The sequence below is a fragment of the Monodelphis domestica genome, chromosome 4 (genome assembly GCF_027887165.1).
Source record: "Monodelphis domestica isolate mMonDom1 chromosome 4, mMonDom1.pri, whole genome shotgun sequence".
Classification (NCBI taxonomy): domain Eukaryota; kingdom Metazoa; phylum Chordata; class Mammalia; order Didelphimorphia; family Didelphidae; genus Monodelphis; species Monodelphis domestica.
The window spans coordinates 316,340,271-316,357,319 of NC_077230.1; the positions used below are offsets into that span (position 1 = coordinate 316,340,271).

At 37.7% G+C, this 17,049-nt stretch overlaps 1 protein-coding gene across 4 annotated transcripts in view; it reads left to right on the plus strand.

Moving 5' to 3' along the window:
- The window catches only part of ATP7B (ATPase copper transporting beta), a 143,239-nt gene that overhangs the window by 7,659 nt on the left and 118,531 nt on the right, over nucleotides 1–17,049 (plus strand). For all 4 annotated transcript variants that reach the window (XM_007495392.3, XM_056794809.1, XM_056794808.1 and 1 more), the window contains one exon: nucleotides 13,883–14,000. The gene's annotated coding sequence lies outside the window, so the exon portion shown is untranslated. The remainder of the gene's footprint in view (nucleotides 1–13,882; nucleotides 14,001–17,049) is intronic.

A 17,049-nucleotide genomic window follows, 5' to 3' on the forward strand; every position in this document is an offset into this window, starting at 1 on the left:
CTATAAAATGGTTAAGAATAGGACCTGTCTCTTACTGTTGTTGTGAGGATCAAATGAAATAATATTTACAAAGCACTTTGCAAACCTTAAGGCCCTATATCCATGATGGTGAACCTATGGCACATGTGCTGGAGGGTGTTGCTCCCTTCCCCCTCTCCATCACTGCAAAGACATTTCTCCCATCATCCACCCCTCTACCCAGAAGCCCAATGGGAGCACTTCCTCCCTCCCCTGTCTGGGGTAAGGGGGTGGCTCACATGACTTGAGGGTGCAGTTTGGGCACTGGGTCTCTAAAAGGTTTGCCATCACTACCCTATATAAATGATAGTTATGATGATAAGTAGGAGACTGGGCTGAATTGGTGGGAAAGTGTTACCAATGAAGTATAACAATTTTAACAGAGTTAATAATTAGTACTGCAGTTTGGATTTCCCTAATAATCAAATTGCCCAATGTGTGTTTAGGAGGTGGTAGCCAGTGACAGTATGGGAGAAGATATTTCTTCCCTTCTCTCTTCTTTCCTGATTATACTGCTATTTGAGTGGTTCCTATCATTTGATGTGGTTTTACTTTGAGCTGTTGTTTCTTCTAGGAACCAGTTAGTTCTTTTTGTCTTTAATTTCTAGGTTTTTCAACTGCTTGTCTGAGTTGCTTGTCTGAGTTCACAGATTTATTCAAATTAATTTTTTCATTTCTCCTATAAAACATTTGTTGAGCACCTAAGGGAGGGGCATTCTAGGAATGAGCAAAGATGTGGAAGGAGAGAGGAATTGTTGTGGTCTTCAGCTTATATAGTTGACTGAAAGAATGATGGGACCTGTAATGAAAAAAAGAAAGAAAGTGGGGGAAGCCATAGAAGGAGCTAGGGAAGATAAAGTAGATTTTAATTATATCTTTTGATGTCTATACAGTTGTGTAATTTTGTATTATATAAACACTTGTATGTTAAAATCATGAGAGATTTTTGATAGATGCCATAAGTGAGATTATTAGCCTTGTTTAACATAATTATTAGTGTTAAGAAAGGCATAAAATGGGGAAAAAATAACACTTACAAAGGCATTTGCCATTCTCTCAATGAATGTCCAATACAACATCCAAATGGAAGAAGAATTACATGCAGAGAGCAAAATCTTCCAAAACTTTCTGTTTGTAGATAATGCCAAGGTTTTGAATATTCCTGATCCCCTTTAGTGAGATACATAACCACTCCAGAGGTTGATACATCAGTCTTCACTAAAAAATCAATTAGAAGTGCCTCTTTTTCACATTGTAATACAATATGTCATTATATTTGATTATTGAGTTTGCCAGTCAAAACCCATATAACTTCAAATGAACTATAACTTTAGTTTGGGATTTAATAGGAAGAGGCTTGACTGCCTTTGAGAAATTGTGCCTAGCCTTCAATAAGCTCAACTGGCTCCTTTATATATGTCTATTTAAAAAACCCACAAAAACCAATATTCTTCCATTGGTGCTATATAGATGTATGAATCATGGCACACCATAGGCCCTAAGAAGTCAGAATTGCAAATGACCCAAGGGGCCCTGAAAAGATATGTAGTTGTTATGAATAGTTTATAGCCTATTACAAGTGATTACTTTTCTTTGAGAAATAACATAAATAATAAAATCCAGGAAAGGTAGGATCAGAAAAGGTTGATGACTGGTTATGTAGTGAGAGCAAAAGGATATTTGGATGAATGATTTAAGAGACGGTTGTTGAATATTTAGAAAGCAATGTGATGATTACAAAGAGACAGTATGGCTTAAGTAATTCCATTTCTTTTTGAAAAGTTACTAAACTAGTAAATGAGAGGAATGCTGTAGGTATTGTTTTCTTAGATTTTAACGGTGTATTCAGTAAAGAATTTCATAGGCTTTCGCATCCAGGGAGTTCAGAAGCTATTTACTTGAACCTCTCATTTTACAAATTAGTGAACTGAGGCCAAAGTAGGTTAAAAGACTTACCTAGGTATATGATTTGGGGTTTTGGTTTTGTAAGATTATTCTCTTATAAAAATTAATAATATAGAATTATGTTTTGAGTAATAATACATGTATAACCCAGTTGAATTGCTTGTCAACCCCAGGAGAGGGGGGAGGGAAGAGGGGAAGGAGACAGCATGAATCATGTAACTTTGGAAAGTTTATGTGTAAATTTGTTATTGGAATGATAAAAAGATAAAATGTTATTAAAAATAAAATAAATAAACACAAAAAGACTTACAGAGGGTCATTCTGGTGGTACCCTTTAGATGTGGAATTTGAACCCAGGTTTTCTGACTCTAGAGCCAATTGTTTTTCCAATTTCATATTCTTTAGTTGGAGAGATGTAGACTAGAAGACATTAGAATAACTATAGATAGCTTTAGAAGTGATTGAATGGCCAGACTCAGAGTAGTCCTTAGGGTTGAATGTCAACTTGATTGGAGGTTTCTGATGGAGTACCTCAAGGTTCCTGGCTCTGTGTCATTCAGCATTTTCATTTGTGACTTGGATAAAGGCAGGAAAAAAATAATGATAATGATAATAACTAGCATTTATATGGGGTAGCAAGGTGGTGTAGTGAATAGATCAATAGGTCTGTAGTCAGGAAGACCTGAGTTAAAATCTGGCCTTGTAAAAAATGGAGACTTGAATCCAGGACTTCAATCCCCAGAAGTCTTTGCTCCAATTCCCCAGAATGCTTTGTAATCTCACTGAATTCTCACCTGGGCTGAAAGCAAATTATTATTTAAAGGGTCTCTGCCTACCGCGGGGTCTCTTGTTTTTCTTGTTGCTGCTTCCAAGCAGACACGTCTCTTTTTATAATGTAGGTGAGATTGTCTAGGCCTCTCTCTCTGGCCTAGACACGTGCTTTTCTTGCTTGTATATTCTTAAGTTCTTAATCTTAAATAAACCTCTAAAATATAATACTCCTTGCAGAGAGAAACTAATTTCTACCTGCCTTCAGTTTCCCCTAATTTTTAATCTTTACAGTTTAGGGAAACTGAGGAGGCTTAGCCTAAGGGAAAATTACCCCGTTTGTTACCAGCTGGTTTTTGATCCTGAAGAAACTGGGTCTGCTACCAGCAGCCTGAGTGATGAGCTGGCTAGGGTCGTGCACATGGGTCTGGGGCACAGAAACAGGCAGGCAGTGGCCAGAGGATGGCTGCAGGCAGGAACATAGGCAGGCAGGGCCGGGAGAGCAGGCACCAGGTGAGAAAGGAGAGGCCAGGAGCAGGAGCAGGAGACAGAGTGGGCCGCCGCCGGGCCGGAAGGGCTGTGACCAGGTGATTGATATTGAATCAAGAAAGTCCAAACTGGATGGCTGCCGGTAGGAGCTGATCAAGATGGTTTTCTAAAAAAGCATCTTGGAGAAACGTGGCTTAAAATTTTTTTTTCTAGGCAGTAGCTATTAAAGGCTGAACTAAAGATCAGTAAAGAAAAGAATCAGAAGATTGAGAGTATTTCATTTTCCTGACGTGATAAGCCAAACTGTATGGTGAAAATCACCTTTAAAGATTGTTATATTAATTTATGGTCGCCAAGGAATTTACTTATGAAATTCCTAAAATGAAACACTCAAGTCAGAATGGAGTTTATGGTGGTTTAATCACAACGGGAGTAATAAAAGGAGAGGGAGTGAAAGAGAGAGGAGGAAAAGGAAAAAGGTTAACTCAACCTTCTGGCAGAGCCAGAGGGAGTTTAGGCCCAAAGGCCAAGGTAAAGAAGAGAATCAGTCTCAGATACTTAATAGCTGTGTGACCCTGGGCAATTCACTTAACCCTGTTTGCCTTGGTTTCCTCATCTGTAAAGTAAGCTGGAGAAGGGGGAAGTATCTTTACCAAGAAAACCCTAAAGGGGAACACAGTCAGACCTACTTCAAAAAAAGAAACAAAAGCATTTCTATAGCATTTTAAGGTTTTCAGAATGCTTTACAAATATTTCTAGTTTATTCTTACCATAACCCTGTGACATAGATGTTATTATTACTTCTATTTTATTGATAAGGAAATAGGCAAATTGCAGTTAAGTGACTTGCCCAGAGTAATGAAGCCAGGAAATGTCTGAGACAGGATCTTATCCTACTGACCCACAGAAAGGAAATATTGTGATTTGTCCATGTATAATCTAAAAGCAGCAAATAAACCAAGGCCACCAAAATCCCTGCACATGACCACTGAATAGCAAAGTAGTTAAGGATGTTTATGGGAGTACTGAATTGACATTGATATTCTTTTTACATAAGGCTGAAGTTGAGGGGTTCAGTCTTTCAGTATATATAGAGGAAAAGAGTGGATACCCCCCTTCTCAAAGTGGGGTTCAGGAGAGACAGCAGATGTAATGAACTGGCTCAGAGAGAGGAGAGGGGGTTTGAAGATTTTCCCCACTTCTGCCTTCTCTCCTTAGTTATGGCTGCTCTTCCAGATTCGATCTTGTCCCTCTTGTGTCCCCCACCTCCCACTAGAGACCAAAGGGTCTCTCCTTGATCTGGTCATTCACATTTGATTCACAGCTTGGGGAAAAGATAACTATTTTAATGTCAACTCAATTAGGGTAATACAAAGGAATAACTGGCAGGGAAAGAATGGAAAGGAAAGTGGGGAAAAAGTGGGTTCCTTTCTCTATCTAACACCCTTTTTCCTCCCTCCTCAAGTTTTGGGGGAACTTAGACTTTGGCAGCCCAAGACCCCTGAGAGATGGTCAGGTTGGCTGACCCTGGGCTTGGCCCCCTGGGTTCAGACCCAGGGCAATAGGAGCTGAGGTAAAGTCTGACACAACAGAGATTCAAAATGCCTTTCTCAGGTTTCTCTTCTCTGAGTCCCTTCAATTGGGAAGTGTTGGGGGGGAAAGATTTCCAGTCACAAGCAGGAAAAAGTGGGTAACCCTCAGGAAAAAGTCTTATTCCACCTTCTCTCTTCTTTGGCTTCTCCCAACTGAGAGACTAACTCCTCTCCCAGACAGAATCTTTTGCTCCTCCAGATTCCAATCTCCAGGGGCCCTTCCCCTGTTGAGGTGATCAGTTCTATACACTCTTCAGCCTGGCACTTTTCTTATGTGCCAGTCTCTGTCCCAAGACCAGACAAGAAGTCAGGGCAAATTCCTGGTGGTCATTGGTGCTACTGTACTTCCCACCATCCTCTTACTCAAATGTACAGTCTCTGTGTCATCCTCAGCTCCTCATCCTCTCTCAACAGTCCTTGCATCTCATCCAATAAGTTGCCAAGTCCTGTTGATTTACTTTTAAAAATCTCTCATATACATAGTATCTCTTCTCTTTTGAGACCGCTGCCCCCTTGAGTTAGATCCTTATCTAACCTTACATCCAGACCACTGAAATAACTTTCTGGATGGTCTCTCTGCCTCAGGTCTCTCCCCATTCCAGGACATTCTCCACCCAGTTTTCTAAAAGATCTTCCTAACAGATCTGACCATATCACTCCACTCTCCTACCCCCTTCAATAATCCAGTTTTTTCTATCCCTTCTGTGATCAAATATAAACTTCTCCAGTTTAACTTTCAAACCCCCTCATAATCTGGCCCCTGCTACCTTTCTAATCTTTGTATACCATACTCTTCCCTATACTCCAGCATCCAGTGACTCCTTTCTCTTTCTTGCACAGAATACGCCATACATTTTTACCAGCTATCTTCCCTATTTGGAATTCTTTCCTTTTCATATTTCCCTTCTTATTTCCATTTCTCCCTTCAAGTCCTAGTTAAAACCCCAACCTTCTTAAAGAAACCTTTTCCAACCCTTCTTAATGTCTTCCCTCTGAGATCATCTCCAATTTACCCCATCTATATTTTGTTTGACATCATTGTTATGCATGTTGACTGCCTTTTGCCTTTTTCTGTATCTCTGGAGCTTAGCTCAGTGTGTGGCACATAATAAGAGCTCTTAATAAATGTTTGCTGACTGAATTTATTGACCTTCAAACATTTGAAGAACTGTCAAGTGGAAGAAGAATTAGACTTTTTCTGTTTTAACCCCAGAGGGTAGAACCAGGAAGAATGAGTAGAAGTTAGAAGGAAGAACATTATGCCAGCAAAAAAGCAACAAAAATTCCCAATAGTTAGAGCTGTCCAAAAAGCTGCTTTGAGAGGAGGTGGGCTTCCCTTCCCTTGAGAATATTCCAGAAGAGGAACCTGCAGAAGGACCTTCCTTTAGAACATGGACTAGATGAGAAAATTACTAAGGTCCCGTCCCTTTCAAATGCTGTGATTCTGTGGCTCGCTATAAAGATTGTTCTTCATGATGGACCTTCATCTAGCATATTGGTTAGAACCCCTAAGGATAACTCTTGGAAGGACATGAACAAGAGCCTCACAGGATGAAAATGTATGAGTGGGTTCATAGATGTTATGCTATAGGTAACCTCTTAAGTCACCTAGTTTAACTTCCCATTTTACAGATAAAGAAGCTGAAACCCCCAGCTAGGGCTGGGGAAATAGGAGTTTTAGAGCTGGGAATTGAATCTGGGTCTTCAGTTCCAAATTATCCTGCTTTCTATCATACCACATTGAGTTGTGGTCTGATTTGCTGGAGAAGTGCTCACTAACTGTCTGATCCAAAAAGTTATTAAGTGTCTACTACATGTACCTTTTGTACATGGTATAAGATATGTGCTGGAGCATACAAAGATAGAACAAAAACCAGTTCCTGCCCGAAAAGTGGTTAGATTCTATTGGGGCTACATCACAGGTAAGTGGATTCATGGTAATTTGATAAGAAGAGGACAGTGTTCTAACAATTGGGAGGTGGAAGAGGGCTCAGGAAGGGCTTTCCACAGGAGATAGGCCATAAACTGAATCTTGAAGAAAGCTAGGGATGCCAGGAGGGACACATTAGGAGGGATTATATTCCAGGTCTGGGCAACAGTCTCTGCAAGGCCACAGACCTATGCAAATCCCTTCTCAGAATCTCAGATAGTGGATAGTCCACACAAAATTTTTAAAAATAACTTTCCTTTAAAATGCTTTTTGTACTTATATTTGATTCTGGGTGTGTCTGGTATTCTGGGAATTCATACCTATAAAATAAAATTATGCAGGTCTTTTAAGAATACTCTCTACTTTGTCTTATAGTTCTTAATTAAGAAGATACTCCGGTATAGTTAGAGCCTGTCAGAGGGGGAAGAATCTCACAGGATCTTAGCTTAAATATCTAGGAAAGATGGAAAAGTATAAGGAGAAAAAAACGGCTCCTTTTTAGGTAGATGGGTGCTGAAATTCAGGGACAAAGAAAAGTACTTGTAGGCTTCAAAGAGCTCTAGGAACACAGATCCTTCCTTTGCTATTATTTAAACCAAGTCCTAATGGGTCCCTGGGGCCTCACAGTACATAATTTTGGAGCCATGGGATATAGATTTTAGTTCAACTTTTGTCACCTACCAGAATGTATGACCTTAGGCAAGAACCTTGACCTCCTTGGGCCTCAGGTGTCTCATGTGTAAATAAAGATTGTTCAAGATGACAAGTCAGATCTTAACCTTCTAGCTTGAGGTATGTTATCCTCTAAACTGTTAATAACTCATTATTTGCTTTTAAAACACTTTGGTGTTTTACTTCTGTCTATAAAAGCAGCTTGCAGTTGGAATTTGATAGTCAGCCTCACCCCAAGTGCTTGATCCCTTGGTGTCAAAATAAATACCTTTTTTCTTAAAAAAAAAATGTTTGGTGTCCTTGATGTAAAAACTGCAAGGACCTTCCAGAAGATGTAGTCCAATCCTTTAAATTTACAGGTGAGGGGATTAAAACTCAGATAAGTGACATGACTTTCCCAGTTTCACATGTAGGGAGTAGCAGAATTAGGATTCAAATATAGATCCTCTTAATTTACTCTGTGCCCTTTCTACTTTACCAAGCTTCCTTTCTTCATCTCATATAAAGTAAATAGTTTTTTTTATAAAATGGTTTTTGGAAACACAGTTAACACAAGTGATTTGATTGCAACTTCTATATTTGTTGTTTCTTTTTATATTGATAGGTAAATTTGCCCCTCATTGAACTCAGTGTGGCTTAGATCCTTACATGAATAGTCTGCCCACTCTGAATTTCAAAGTTTAAGGGCTGCCCACCCCACATAGAACACATTCAGAGGAGAATCACACAAATGACTAAAGGCCTAGAAAATAAAATTCACTGGGATAGAAATAAGAAAAATAAGAAAAGAGACATCTTAGCGAAAAATTCTTAATAAGTTGGAAACTAGAGAATGCTTGACAGAATACTCTTATCTCTACTAAGGGTCAAGCAAAGCTAAGTAGCCTTGAAGTATAGTAGGAGAAATTTAGAGTATTTAAAAAGAATTTCCTAACAGTGGATATTGCTAATTATTAAACTTAATTGCTGAAAGTTGGCTTATTCTTCCAATGTACATTCATTACGGTTCTTATGTCAGGGCATCACGTCATAGTTTTAGAGTTGGAAGAGAGCTTTGAGATTGTCTTCTCCAGATCTGTTATTTTACAGAAAGGTTGTGACTCCCCCAAAGTCACTCAGGAAGTAAATAACAACCACAATACAAGCCTGACTCCAGCTCTTTATAAAGGTAAATAAGATAAGTAAACCCCCTAATGTCTCTTTGTTTTGTATTCTAGTTGAATTGTTAAAACTCCTGCACAAATAATTATACTGACACATCTGGCATAATGTTGACCAACATATTATTTTGTACTGATAATAACTGACATATTTACAAAATACTTTACACATATTGTTTAATTTGATTCTCACAGCTACCCTCATAAAGTCCTGTGAAATAGGTGTAGCAAGTATTATATCCTAGTTTTACAGAAGGGAAAATTGTAGATTAGATGAATTGACTTGTCCAAGCTCAAATAAATTGAAAGGACTAGAATTGAATTGTGTTTTCTCACTACAAATTACTCTATTATTCCTTAGCATCCTCATTAGTACATTTAACCAAACCCTATCTTAACATCTTGAAACTCTGATGCAATCTATTTTGGTTGATTGCCTGAGCCACAAACTAGATGGCTAGGAACAATCCAGACTAGCTTAAACCCCAGTGGTGCTCACTTTCCTGAATTTAGTAATGAATATTTATTAGATGGATATCTCTTTATTGTACTCTTTATAACATTCCTATAAAACCATTACACCCTGTAATATTGTTTTACCCAGTGATAATAGGTGGGATATTCCTATAAGGCAAAATGGAATGTGCTAAGTGTAGAAGGAGGTACAAAATGGTCTAGGTATACATAAATATGAAGTCATTTTGTGTGTGTGGGTGAGAGCTGTGTGAAAAGAGTGGGGTTAGGAGAAGAAAGGAAAGTATAGGGGTGAGAGTTCAGGTTAAACTACTAACAAAGGCTAAAGGAGGGAGATGTGGCATTTGAGCTACACCTTGAATGATAGGTAGTATTTGTGTTGGGAATTTTGGAGTTATATTCCAGAAGCTAGGAGCAATATGAGCAAAAAGGTATTGGGGGAAGTGAAGGTTCAGACTGTGTTTGAGGGGATGTTGAACAAAACCCTTTGGCTGGAGTACGTAAGCAGTAAAGTATTAGCTAAAGCAGGAAAGCTAGACTGGAGACAGATTGTAGAGGATCATAAATTGCAAACTGTAAAATTGGACTTAGTAAGTAGGTAAGGGAGAGCTGGTGGAAATTTTTGAGTAATGGGATAGCATAATCAGCAGACATTTTTTAAAAAATTAAGCATTTCTTCAAAATACTTTAAGGGATAAGGTTGCCATGTTAAATTGCAAAAACTATGAACAACATGTATTCAAAGTAGTGAGAGTATATAGTAATGCATAAATTATGGGCAAATAATATATAATTAAAATGTGAAAAGTTACCTTATTCATTTATTGCCTATCTTTAGATTGTAAGCTCCTTGAGGGCAGGTTTTTTTTTTTAACCTTTCTTCATGTCCCTAATTCCTATCACTGTTCCTTGTGCTTAATAATACATTTTTTAAACACCTATTGTATGCAAGTTCTTCAGTTACAAATGATCACGTTTGTACTATAGGGAATTAGGCAGTCATGTATATGGATGGTTTGGAGTTGGGGGAAACAGGCAGGCCAATTAATAGGTTCTTATAATAGTGTTGATTAGTGGTAATGAGGAACTGATCAAAAAAGGTGGCAGTAATAAGCAGAAGAAGAGGAAGGGAATGAGAGATATCAAAAGACAATCAACAAGACTTAATGACTAATTAGCTTGAGGGTGAAGGGGAAAGTATAGGTTGTATTAGATAACCTGAGTTTCCCTTCCAACTGAGATTTTGTGATTGATATACTCGTTGGAATGCTTTGGTCTGGATTTTTTTTTAACTAGCAGTTTCTTACTAAAAAACAAAAAGGTGATTTTTTATTAATCTCACTATTTGACTAATCTGTCACACATTTAGTTCTTTCCTGGGGCTAAATGCTGAAGGGTATACAAAATCCTTTCCCTAAGTGCTGAAAACAAAACAAAACAAAAAGGCGAGAGTCTTTGTAACAAAGAGTTTATTATCTTAGTTTTAATTTTCTGAGTTGTAAAAATATATTTGTATTTTCATTATCTGGTCCCATAACAGAAGTGAATTCTCGGACAACTAGTAGGCTCCATGATGTTAAGAGAATTTGAGGAAGGTCCCTTTGGGGGAACCTTCTGTCCACATGCGCAACAATAGAACCAAGACCCTCCAGACTGGTTGTGTTTTGTATTATTGGAGGGACTTCAATGAGGTCACAGATTCATTGGCATATTTTATATATATATATATATATATATATATATATATATATATATATATATATATATATATATATATATATATATATATATATATATAAAACACCCTGTAGTGAGGATGTTATTTTTATTCAGACTTGTTTGTATCCTACTGAAGTAATTTAAAAATTATAATATGATTAATTCTTAAAGTAGTGGATAGAATGCTGATTTTAAAGTATGAAAACCTGAATAATTCCAACTCAGTTTCCTCATTCATGAAATGAGAATAATAGTTCTCTGTTTTCTTATAGGAGTGTTATGAGATAAGTGCTCTGTAAACCTTAACCTGATATCTATAAATATGACATTCAAACCACAAGTATTTATTAATCACATTACTACAATGTGCTGGGCCTTGGATATAGATACAAAGAAATGAAATGCTCCTTGTTCACTTAGAAGCTCATACAAAATAATAGACAAGGTGAACACAAAAGCTTTTATTTGGGGGCAGGAGAATGCCCTTTGGTATTGCCAGGTTTCAGAAGGACCTCACCTTGAGGAAGGTCTTGAGCTTTGACAGGAGCAAGGGATTCAGAGAGGAGGATGAGGAGAAATTGACCTATGGAGTTGGGGGCCAGGCTGGTCAATGTGCTATGACAAGAGGGGATGGAATACAATGGTTGAGGTGTATGGCCGGAATATAAACATATCTCAATGATAATAATGTGTAACAGACCTGAAAAGATAGTGGAGCAATCTTGTTAAGGTCTTTAAAAGTGAATCACAAAAGTTTGTATTTTATGCTAGAGGCAGCTGGAAACTCCTGGAGCTTTTTGATCTGGAGTGTAACCTGTGTTTTTTGAATAACACTGGCATCTGGTTAGAAAATGAATCAGAGAGGGGAGAGATTAAAAGCAGGGGACCAAGTCTCTTGCAGTCTTCTAAAATAGAGGCGACAAGGATCCAAACTATTAGCTTCCATCAAAGCCTTCCTCTTGATGTCTTATCTTACTCTGGAATAAGTTACCCTGGCTTGTGAAAGCTGTCCCTCTGAAGTTCAATCTTTAACATTTTCTTTTCTTTTAAAAACATCTTTAATAAGTCAGTAAGCATTCATTAATTGCCTACTATGTGCCAGGAATAATGCTAAGCACTGGGGATTCAAAGGCAAAAAATAGTGCCTGTCCTCAAGGAACTTGCAATCTAATAGGGAGACAACATGCAAACAACTATGTACCAACAAGATATAGACAGAATAAAATGGAGATTAATCAGAGGGAAGACACTAGAATTAAGGGGGATCAGGAAAGGCTTCTTGGCAACCAGGGAAGCTGAGAGATGGAGATGAAGAGGGAGAGAGTTCTAGGCATAGGAGCAATGATAAAAAATGTTCCGAGTCAAGAGAAATAGAAAGTTGGCAATGGCTAGTATCAACTTGAAAGGAGTAAAATTAAAAAAAAAAAACATTGGAAAGGTAGGAAATGGCTATGTTATGAAGGGCTTTAAAATCCAAAGGAAGATTTTGATCCTCGAGGTTATATGAGGGTGGGCAAGGTCAGACCTTCATTTCAGAAAAAATCACTGAGTGGAGTAGGGAGAAACTTGAAGCAGGCAGACCCAAAGGACTTTTACAATAGGCCAGGCTTGAGACAATGAGATGTGGTAGCTGGCTCAGAGGAGAAAAGCTGGCATGTAAAAGAGATGTAGAAGATAGCAATGACAGAACTTGACAGCAGATTGGATAATGGGAGACTGAGAGTGTTATAAGTCAAGGATTAGAATGAGTGCTATGAGGGGAAAATAATTTAGTTTTATCCATGTTGAATTTAATATGTACATAGAGCATCAGGTTGGGATATCCAATAAGCAGCTGGAGACATGAGATTTAAGAGGTCAATAGAGGGATTAGTGCTAGATAGATACCTCTGAGAATCATCAGCATAGAGATAATTCAATCTATGAAATAGTAAAAAGGGAGAAAATTGAAGAGTTCCAGGACAGATCCTAATTGGACAACCGTGCTTAGCAGGCATGACTTAAATTAAGATCCAGAAAAGAAGACTAAGAAAGAATATAAAGATCTGAAGAGAATTATGTCCTGGGGGTAGGGAAGTTGGTATTTTCGGATTTAAAAAATTACTCACCTTTTCTAGCTCCTGAGTTGGAACTACATAATTTGCAAACTAGAAGAAGAGCAGAATACTTTATATATCCTACTATTCTAACCCTCACTGAGGAACAAAAAAAAAAAAACTTTAAGGCCAAAGGACTGCTTTGTATATTACAAGGTTTCACTTGTATAAGTAAATTATTCATGACAAATTCAAATATAGTACTGCCATCAAGTAAATATTAGCACTACTAAACACCAATAGGCTGACATAGAGAGCCCCACAGGACCACATTTTGAGAACCAGTGGACCAGAGTAAATAAGGGTCCTTTTTGTATCAACTAATTACTTCATTAACTGGATAAGAAAAAAAGCAAATAAAAATTTAGAAGTTAGATTTACAAACTTGCTAAAACGTGTTGCAAAAATATGGAAATACTGTGAATGTAGTTAAAATGCAATGGCAGATGAACATTACCTCTTCCCTTTTTTACCTTTCATTTACTGAAAAGTATATTTTAAAAGCCTAGCTAAACATGTGAGGATGCTGTATCAGTATTTTCTGCTCCCCAATTGAACCCTAAGATTGGAGGGTAGGGCCATGGGCTTCAGAGCTTCTATTTAAATGTGGGGCTCAGCACAATTTTTCTCCCCCCTTTCTACCAAATACACTGCTTTGGGAATTCTCTGAACTCTCTTAACATATTAGATTATAAACTCCAAAAGGGCAGGGATTGTATTTTTATTTGTATCTTTATCCTCTAAGCACAGTGCCTGGCATGTAGTAGGTGCTTAATAAATGGCCATTGACTGACTGGCTGACTATTGAATAAGATAGAGCAGATTGACATAATGTATATTCTTATGAGTGATTAGATTTTATTGGTACTCTTGTTCTTTAACTGTAAAGTTAAATTGTAATAACCATTCACAGATATTATATGGCCTCCATTATCATAAACTCAGTGACTTTATTTTACAAAGACATTGGCTTAAAAGCTTCAAGCTGATTCATATGACTAACATGTGATTTCTCATGGGTTGTCATTGATGTTTTCTCAATCTGAATTTCCATTTCAGCATTCTCTGCAGTAGACTCAAACCAGAAGTTTTACATAATTGAATAGCTTCCTGCTGGCCTGGTTTATAGATGTATATGAACTTTCTTAGAAGTCATTTTAAATAAACTACAGACAAAGTAAGTAATTTTACTCTTTTCAAAATTTAATGAATTTCCTTTTTTTGGTTTATGACATGTTTTGTGTCACGTAGAACATCAACTTTTATTTATGATTAAGATTTATATCTGAAGGAAATCTAATCATTTAAAAATATTTATTGATGACTTTTGTTAACCTTTCTCCTCTATAGACTTTAGAAAAAAGTTTTTATAAGGAGAAGATAGAAATATTTTCTCAGTTGACTTGCTTGCAGAAAGGATGGGGAAAGGTTCAACAGTATATTTTGAAAATTGTAATATTGTTCAGTTGATAGATGTTTGTTGAATTTTCAGGAACCAATCCTTTTATTTATGGATGAACAGATTTTTCTCTCTGCTACTTTTCCCCTCTTCTGCCCCTACCCCCTAAACTCCATATTTCTCTGGAGCATTTATTCTCTATGTTCTATTTCACCTGTAGCTTAACATGCTCCCAGTGAGCAGATTAACTTTCTCCTTCAACCTGATTCACTTTTAGATGACCCCCATTGCCTCCCTTTTATGCAGTTCCCACTTTCGAAAGTTTGATTTTATCTTTTTTGATTTTAAGAAATAATTTAACCACATTAAAAAGACAAATAAAATAAAAAACTGAACCCATGCATAATGACATAAACAATAATTTATTAAAGGGAAAATATAAACGTTAACAACAACATATATATATATATATGTATATATATATATATATGTATAAACAAAGCCGTAATAACATCTTTTTGGTTTTGTGTCTCTTTTGGAACTTTTTTCTCCTGCCTGTATTAGTAAGTTATATTATATATATATATATATATATATATATATATATATTATATTATAAGATACCATGGTAGGGATACAAGGATGAAAAATGGCAGACCTGATCTTAAAGAGCTGACTTCCTCCTTGGGATGTTCATGTTCACAGATAGAAAAATACAGAGTACTTTTATGTATTCTTAACTGACCTCAGAATGTTTACTTACAAAGATAAAAGGTTCTATTTCCATTTGAAGATGAATAAAAACAAGAGCTGTGATTTTTTTCTGCTATCATTGTGCCATCAGCTGCCTCCAGGCCCAAGAATCAAATCACCCCTTCCAATATTAATTTCATGGGGAAATGTTCTGACTTCCAAACAACCAACTTAAGTAAAGATTTTTAATAAAGCTTGTTTGTAAATTGTGCCTCTGTGTTGTAACAGTTAAAATTTAGGGGAGATGGGGAGACTGAGGCAGGTAGAAATTAGTTTCTCTCTGCAAGAAGTATTATATTTTTTAGAGGTTTATTAAAGGTTAAAGATTAAAGAATATACAAGTAAGAAACATGTGCCTAGGCCAGAGGCCTAGACAAAATAACCTCACATCACACAAGAGACCACCTGCTCCAAAATGGAAGTCCAAAAAGAGCCCAGCGAGCCCCTCAAAAGCCTTTGAATCAGCTTAAATACCTTCTCCATCTCTGCCCAGGTGAGATTACAAGGCATTCTGGGGAAGTGGAGCAAAGGCTTGTGGGGATTGTAGTCCTGTATTCGAGTCTATTTTTTACAGTGTCTTACCTTCTTATTTGGAATCTATGTAGTTTGCCAGAAGAAATTATTTTATACTTCTATCTACTATAGTGTTAGGTATAGTTCTTTGCATATAGTAGGCACAAAATAAATGCTTGACACAATGTTGATTCTATTATTTTATTATCATTATAACTCTCATCCTTCACTGAAGGTTTTTCTAGTGTTTCAGGTAGCATGGAGGCAGCTCTCACCTGTGGCTCCAAGAAGCTGTAGCATGTATATTGACCACACATGGATAAACTGTCTTGGTAGATGGGCTAAAACCAGATTGAGGATTACTGACAGGCTTCAAACCTTGTCAGTGAGTTAGGAGAGTGTTTACTTCAGGCATATGAAGACTTCTGGCAGAAAAGGTGATTGAAAACAATTTGTTGCAATGGCCATGAAGACATTAGAAGCAGGTATTGTGCAGCACTTGGAGCAGTGATGGCAAACCTTTTAAAGACCAAATGCCCAAACTGCACCCTCACATCCCTTGTGAACTGCCCCTTGCCCCAGACAGGGAAAGGAAAAAGTGCTCCCATTGGGGTGCTGGGCAGAGGGGTATGTGATGAGAGAAATGCCCTCAAATGTGGTGGAGAGGGGGAAGGGAGCAGCCCCCTCCAGCACCCATCCATAGGTTTGCCAACATGGATTTAGAGTCTGGCCAGACACTGAAGTCTCAGAGGTCATCTATTGTATCCTGAGCCATTGCCAGTTGTCTTGACTATTGTCTTGCCACTGGACTTCAGTGATTCTGTAAGAGAGAGTGAGGCTGAAGATTTTATGCAACTCTGCCTCAAATAAATCCAATTTTCACAAGTCAAAAGACATCACACAGTGGTGATATTTTGGTCCTCTTCCATCATGAAGGACAACAACCACTAACCTGGAAAGGCCTGCTATGCCCAAGTGATTTAGGCCTAAGGATTAATTGTAAGTTTGGCCTTGGTCAGGTGGGTGTGCAATAATAGAGATACTAAACACCATAGTTAGCTATTAGATTTAGTTAGCAGAATTTGGGGGGGGGGAGCCACAGTCACTCATAAATTAAGAAGTGGAGTATTTGTGATCCAGTAGAGAGTACACATATCACCAAAATGGTAGACCTCCATGGGATAATATGGACCAGTCTTGTTTTGTTTTGAAGTGTGTACTAGCTAATTTAGTGTACCATTTTCCAAGACTATACAATGTACAGACACAAGTATGGGAAACATCATGTCCTGTGCTTCTCAGCATGCAGCTTAGTGTCAAATTCTTGCTCCCCTTTGCAATTCTTCATGCAGGATTTCTCAGAAGTTGTTTGTTCTCTGTACCTTCTCTGCCTGAGGGAGAAAGATGGCCAAACATCTTCTTTAAGCAGCCACTCCCAGTGCCAATTTGTAGCTCGGCTGAACAGGTGACCTTTGTGAGTACTGAAAGATTCCAGGCTGATGTCCCCTCCTCCAAGCATGGTCCTTTTGTCTTGAGAGGCTCATGGAAATATGATCCCCCC